This window comes from Equus caballus, chromosome 20 (genome assembly GCF_041296265.1).
Source record: "Equus caballus isolate H_3958 breed thoroughbred chromosome 20, TB-T2T, whole genome shotgun sequence".
Taxonomy (NCBI): Eukaryota; Metazoa; Chordata; class Mammalia; order Perissodactyla; family Equidae; genus Equus; species Equus caballus.
This window is the reverse complement of record NC_091703.1, coordinates 9985214-9992645: the sequence shown is the minus strand read 5'-3', so window position 1 is coordinate 9992645 and position 7432 is coordinate 9985214. Positions and strand designations below refer to the sequence as shown.

General features: G+C 38.7%; 1 long non-coding RNA gene across 1 annotated transcript; it reads left to right on the top strand.

Moving 5' to 3' along the window:
• Positions 1–1414: 1414 nt before the first annotated feature.
• On the top strand, positions 1415–3929 carry LOC138919591 (uncharacterized). The gene is made up of 4 exons (XR_011429889.1): positions 1415–1588; positions 2007–2080; positions 2528–2601; positions 3710–3929. It is a non-coding gene; the product is annotated as an uncharacterized lncRNA (long non-coding RNA).
• The last annotated feature ends 3503 nt before the right edge of the window (positions 3930–7432 follow it).

The window sequence follows — 7432 nt, the reverse complement described above, 5'->3', positions numbered from 1 at the left end:
TGTGTTGACAGACTTTTCTTGTGAAGAGGGCGGTGAAGGTTGGAGTAAGGCTTTACATAAATTTTAAAACTGAAGCTTTTCTCTGATCGTTTAAAAGTATTCTTTAGAGAAAACCTGCCCTCAGTCATCTGTGGGCTACAGGCGGTAGAGCGGGAGGAGCCGTCCCCCTGCGTCCTGCGAGCATGCGGCACAGGAAGAATTTGCTGCTGTTCATCAAAGAAGTGCTCAAAGTTTGAATGATTTGGATTTTTTAATTGAAGGGAAGATCATTGATGTTTTAAATTACTGTAAAATAATCATAAAATTGTCAATTTTTCTCATAAAAGTGAAATTTAATTTGGCAGCTTGAAGATGAAATAGGATAAATTTAAGAAACACAAGTAAATTTAGCAAATTTGTACCATATGTTGCTTGCACAGTTTTGTTTTGGCCTATATTTTTTAGCAGTAAGTTTTGACATTGCGTCCACTGTATTAAAAAATCCTGTTAATCTTTATTTTCAGTGTAAGTAACGTTGGTTAAAACAGCTTAGTATCTATGCTGTCGGTGACAACACTTACATTTTGTGAGTATAGTTTACTTGGGATACTTAATCTCTTTCTTAAAATTCAGTTGTACTCTGATGACTTTCACCTGTTATGTGCCTGTGTGGGGACAGCAGAGCCCGTGGTAATTTAAGGATCTGGCATAAGGAGTTCTGACTGGTTTTCATTTGTCATATGTTAAAATACCATGGGGTTTTTTCCCCCAAATGGTAATAATCATTTTTAAGTCTTCATATTTTAAAATGAAAGGAATCTCAAGTTGTACTTTATTATGCTGCCTTAAACTCTAAGACAACAAGGATTTGTGCTTTTAAAAAAAAGTCAGTTTTCCCAAATCCTTGATAAAATATAATAATTTAACTTATCGAGGCATCCTTTTACCTTTACCCCCACACTGTTCTAATTTTTTACCTCTGTCTGTCTGTTACAAACTCCTTATCCTACCCCCCAATTTTAAACATTTTAGCACTGTTTAAAAATCCTTTTGCCAGCCTAAATAACCCTTTGTACTCCATTACCTTTTTTTACTTGCCATCAGATGGAGGTAAACTTCATCTCACTTATTTGTATCCATGGAGTATTCTTAATGAAGAGTCTAAAATATAGGATAATTCCTAGTAAAGGAAGTCAACATTTGAATGTGTACTTTGTGCCAGATTTTATAATATGGTCTTCTTTCATGAATATTATCTCGTCATCCCAACAACCAAAATAAGTCATAAATAAAAATGGAATTAAAAATAATAATTGCAATCAGTAATGTATAACTGCTTGTTAGGTGCCAGGCGCTATTATAAGTGCTTTATATGCAATAACTTATTTAATCCTCACAACATCTCTATGAGGGTATTATTATCCTCATTTTACAGATGAGGAAGCTGTGGCCAGAGGGATTAAGGGACATTGCACCTTCGAGAAAGAGCCAGAGCCATCTGCCAAGCAGTCTGGTTCCAGAGTCATGCTCTTAACCACTGAGCTGCCTCTCTAAGTAGACGTGATTATTCTTGTTCACAGTTTTGCAAATACAGAAGTTGAGAACCAGGGTAAATACTTACTAGCTCATAATCACATAACTAGTATGGAACAGGACTGGATTTCAAACCCAGTTCTGTCATCCTCCGAGGCATATTTTCTATCCATTGGACCCCACTATGAACAGAGTAACATAATGAGTGATAAAGTGTTCCTAAGTAAAGAATTTGTGGGACATGCTTAAATGAATAGGCAAGGATAATTTGATTGGAACATTAGTTAAATGCAGATAGATGTATTTCTTTTAAGCAATGTAAATATCAGTTGTTCAGCTGTGTTCACATTAGGTGTCTGTCACACAGTAGGCACCCAGTATATATCTGTGCCATACAAGACTAATCAAAGAATATCATTAGATGAAAAAGATATTGGATAATTGATATTCTGAATTCTGTCTTATTATGTCCCCTTTTCTGGCGTGATATTCAGTACAGCAAAATAACATAACAGCAGAAGAATCTGGCCAACTCCTGTGGATCACTATATTAAGACTTGACCTAGAGGTAAGCCTGCCTAGCCAGAATCCTCAGTAAGCCCATGTTATATAATAAAGAATTTGGGCAGCTTTTGTTCTGGTTTCTTGATGGGTAGCTTCTAATTCTTGCGATTTCCCAAGTGATAGGAATGTCCTTGTTTTTCATGGTGGCCCCTAGATAGTTCCAGGGTCAGGGCTGACCATGCTGGAAAGACCAGCCATGTGACTATCAGGTTGGGGTTTTGAGTGACATATCAGTTCAGCCTCCGGGGAAAAGGTATGGAGAAGAAGTTCAACTGTGTAGCCAATGATTCAGTCAATCATGGCTGCATAGCGAAACCCCAGTAAAAATCCTGGACAGCAAGGCTTGGGAGAGCTTCCCTGGTTGGAGGTAGACATTGGTGTGGCTGGAGGGTGATGTGTTCTGCAGACGTGGCAGCTTCATGTTGTAATCCTCCTGGACCTTGCCCCACAGGTCTTTTGTCTGCTCCCGGTCTGTATCCTGTATAATAAAACTGGAATGGAACCTGTGGGGCTGCCCTGAGTTCTGTGAGTTGTTCTAGCACACTGTTGAACCTGAGGGGATAGTGGGAACCCCCGAATTTGTAGCCAGTTGGTAACAAGTGCGAGCCACCTGGGAAGCTCAGAGCTTGCAGCTGGCGTCTGAAGTGAGGGCAATCTTCCTGGAGATTGTTCCCATCACCTGTGAAACTAGACCTGACTCCAGGTACTTAGAATCACACTGCAGGCTTTATGCTCAACAAATGTTTTTAAATAACTTTTAGCATTCTCTGGACTGTTATCTAATTCCCTTAGTTTTCTCAAGTGATTTTTATCTTAAACCTACTTTACCTTCTAGATTCTTTGTCAAAGAGCACAGAATTCTAGTAAAATTTTATCAGGATGATACACCAATAATATGGCTTAGCATAATGAAAATATTTATGCATTGCAATATCACATTTGCTCTTTACACAGTTTCAAATTATCAGTTTCTGCATATTGATGCTCAAAAGCTTTGTTGTGTGCTTCCTTCCATGACAGTTTTTTTCCTATTATGTGTTTCATATTTTCCCTTATTTTGCTTTTCGTGTGTCCTTATTGAATGTCCTTGTACTTGCCCCTGGAGTCAGCCATCTTAACCTTTTTAATAGGTAGTGTAGCATCACTGACTTGACAGTTTTTACTTCAGAATCATTTATTCATCCATCCTCACTGGCCCAAATATGTGCCAGGCGTTATGCTAGATGCTGAGGATGCAAGAAAGAATCAAATACAACCCTTGCCCTTAAGGACACCCATTCTATAGATGGTGTGCTATGATCTCTACATAAAAATGCAGAAACTATGTTGGTTTCCTTCCAGTCATAGGGTATCTTTTTAGCCCTAAGTTTTCAAAATAATTCCCCACGGTGGGAGTGCTTCTAAAACTTTAATGTGCATATGAATCACCGAAGGATCTTAAAAAAGACATTAATTCAGTAGGATTGGCTTGGGGCCTGAGGTTTTTGCTCCAACAAGATGCTGATACTGCTGGTCCACAGGCCACACTTGAGTTGTTGAGGTCTTAGAGTACAAACTCCAGATGTTTTCAATATCAGGACATCTTAAATTATTTGAATAATTTTCACCTAATTTCCTTCCATTTGCTTTTCAGACTTCCCATTCTGTGTGGCCTGACCCGGTTTAACGTCTCTCAGAGTCCCTTTGTTCAAACTGAACAGAAATCTTACCATGTGGCAGAATTGCTGGCATAGTGAAAAGAGTTTTTTCATCATTATAGGTGTGTGAAAAATTTAATATTCATTACTTTCTCCATAAATGCTACTTTTTTTTAAATCTTCACGAAAGTAAGATAAACCCATAATTTCCTACCAGTCATGGTCTGTTGATTTAATTTCATGGCCTGTGGTTAGAATACTTTTTATGCTATTTCATGGTGACATTGTGAAGAAAAAGTTCGCTTCAGTAATTTGCTGCTCCTGCAGAATGAGCTGTCTTCCCGAGGCTTCAGGAAGTAGGACTTCACCCTGACGGAATTCCGAGACTTTAATCACAAAACGTGTGTTATTAAATATCTTAATCCTAGGATACCCCCGAATTTCTAAAACATAATTAGGCCATCTTAATCAGTTTAACACAATTGATAAGATTATGTAGATGAAATAAGTAAAATGTGGATAATTATTCACGATAGGTAGTGATAGACATGAGACCTTGGAGTCTGATTATCAGAGATTTCCTTGCAGGACTCCCCTCCCAGTTGTTTCTCCTAATGCCAGTTATAACACAAGGAATAAGAAACAGATCAATTCAAGTATATATCTTGTTTCATTTTTCACTCAACAGAATATTAGCATTTGGGAATGGATTTTTTTATACTTTCTGAAAAGTTCATTAATGTTTGTCTGAATTTTAATTGTGTAGGATGTCTTTTGTATATATACCCAGAGAAGATGTGTAAAGGCAGTAATCATCTTTTCTCCAGTTTTAAACTACATTTTAATTGACCTTGTGTTAGTCTGAAAAATCCGTGCTAAGCGACACAAATCATGAAATCTCAGGACTGTTTTGATGTTGGGATACCTGTCATTACATCAAAGGAGTCAAATGAAATGTCTGCTCTTGAGAAGCTTTGATCTAATGGATAGGGTAGGGTAGGGCTGGGAGGAAGTTACTGTGAAATGCCTACAGAGCATGACCGCAGCCAGTTCAAGTCATACAGATGTCTGTCCTTAGATGGCGAGGAACCAGGGGAGCATCACAGCACGTTGACTGACGTGGGGAAGGTCATGTACCTGGTCTGCAGGTACGGGACTGGTACCAATGGGCACTGTTGTCTCTCTCAATTCTGAGGGCTTATCTGTTTACAAAGTTTCTGAGAAGCTCTAATAGTTTGATTATTCTTTTTTTCCTCCCCTTCTGGGACTCCTGCTGATGTTGGCACTTCTACTTTCATCTCACGTATCCCTGAGTTGTTCTTTCATGGTTTCTGTCTCTTTATCTTTCTTGCTGCTTCTGGGAGAGTTTCTCAGTGTGAACATTCAACATTTATTTGTTCTTCATCTAGTAACCTGCTATTTGCCCTATTCTTAGTGTTTTGTTTTTTTATATTCCAACTATTTTCATAATATTTCCACTTGATTTTTCTAATGATTTCTTGACTTTGTTTTATGTTACCAGTATTTTACCTTATTTCCATATATTTATCATGGTTATTTTAAATTCCTGGGTATGCTATTCTAATGATTCTGATGGTAGACATTTGTAGTCGTCTTTCTTTTACAGTTGTTATACGCCTTGGCATGGCCTCTTTCCCAGCAGCCCTCTCACTGCCGTCTACACTGCGCTCCTTCCTAGACCATGCTCCCTCCAAACCGTGCTCCCTCCAAACCATGCTCCCTCCTCTGCTTCTGTCCATACTCCAAAGTTAACACAGCCTCAGTCTCCCCAGGACAGCTCATTTTTTGGTATCTTTTTTCCCCCTAGAATCCACATGTCAGTCTGTCTGCCCCCTCTTTCTCTCTGTCTCTCTCTCTCTCTTCCATAGTTTCTCCAAGTTTGTTTTGGAAAGAAGCCGGCAGCCTGTGCTAGTTCACCATCTTGATGGGAGCCAAGACTAATGAAAAGGGAACTTCTCTCAATTTTCATCTTAGTGATTTACACTAGTGAGTCTCTGATTTAACATTCCAATCCATATAAGAGCTTGCCGGCTGCTATTTCGATTCAATTTATTTTTAAAATACTAGTGCATTTACCAATTTAAATTGGTAAAAATTCAAGTTTAAGCAGTAAGATTCAGAATGTTTAACAATTCAAGAATAGGTTTCAAGTCTTTTGTAAGGAAAAGTAAGTAATGGAAATATAAAATAGATTTCAGTCATTACAATAAACTTAAATTTCCTATGATGCTTAGTTAGATGAGACTGTTTTTAATACATATGTATAATTCTTTGAGATTGGAAAACTTTACTTCACTTTAAAGTTTTGATTATTTGAGATGGTACCTTGTAAGATTTCCCACTTCTGCTGTTGTCTAGTGCACAGTGCAGAAAGCATCACTTATACAAAACCCTGTGAAATAGGCAAGGCAGAAATCATTTCTGTTGTGCACACATGGGAACAGGCCTCAGGAAAATAAGGTTCATGTGCAGCGAGCAGCAGAGCAGCCCTGAAGCCAGGTGCTCTGACTCTGGATCCTAATGCCTGTCTGATAACCCGCCATTCCTTAACCTCCACCTTTCCAGCCAGCACACCACCAGGTGAGCACTGGCATCCTCGCCACTGTTTGTGTCCTCGCTTTGACAATCTTGCTGGTGTGCCTATTAACCCATCTCGGGAGACTGGCCTCCTCAACCAGGCTTTAGGAAGGATTCACATACAGTGATGAAAGAAGCAGTGATTTTCTGCCTGCTGTCCCTGATCAGCTAAATCCTCCTCTGCATGAGTGAGACAGCCCATTTTGCAGGTAGGCCCTTAGAGTATTTTACCATCAGGTAATGGGACTCAACCTTAGGGAGAGGTCTTATGGGCAACTGGGGTGGGAGACAGAATCAAAGGACTGGTCAAGATCTGAGTTTCAATAGAAGTGCTGAGCAAGGAGCCGAGGCAAGTGTGGTCAAGGCCAAGAAGACATCACTGGAGATAGAACATATAGCAGAAGCTTATTCACAAGGGGAAAAAATAGAGAATGTAGGCTTCAATGTTGGCAGAGAACCAAATGGAATCTGACTTGCAAAGGTGTGAACTGCAAGGTCCATTTGTCTCCCACAGCAAGAGATCCAGGTGGAACTAAACCAAAAGCTGGTGAAGGGATTAAAGATAATTAACAACGGGAATTTTAAAAATATGACATGTAAGAGCCGCATCAGAAGTTATACTTAATGATTTTGTGATTCTTCTTTGTTAGCTGGAAACATTGTTGCCACCATAAGAAGGGAGAATCTAGAATTAGCAATCAGTACTCCTGAATTATTGTAATATGATGAGATTTAGCATAAATTGCTTGACTTTACTATACTTAATCCACTATATTGAAAAAGGGATGATTAAAAACACCCCCACTTCACAGAATTTTCTTTCTTATGATAGTTTTGTTAAGTGGTGTATAAATTGAAATTTTAATATTCAAAACTCAAATTGCCTGATGCTAAGCTTTTCTAAGCATACAAATTCAACAGTATTATGATTTGACTGTTATCTTCCAAATAGACATGACTATTCAAATGAGGTGGCTATAATGTCAGAAGGCTTCATTATAACTGCATGAACACAGACTTTTCTGGAGAGCAGAGATGATCATAAATGGTTCAGCTCTATCTTAAAGTGACATTGACACAGGTCCACTCAAATTAATAGTCCCATCTGAACTAACTGGCTT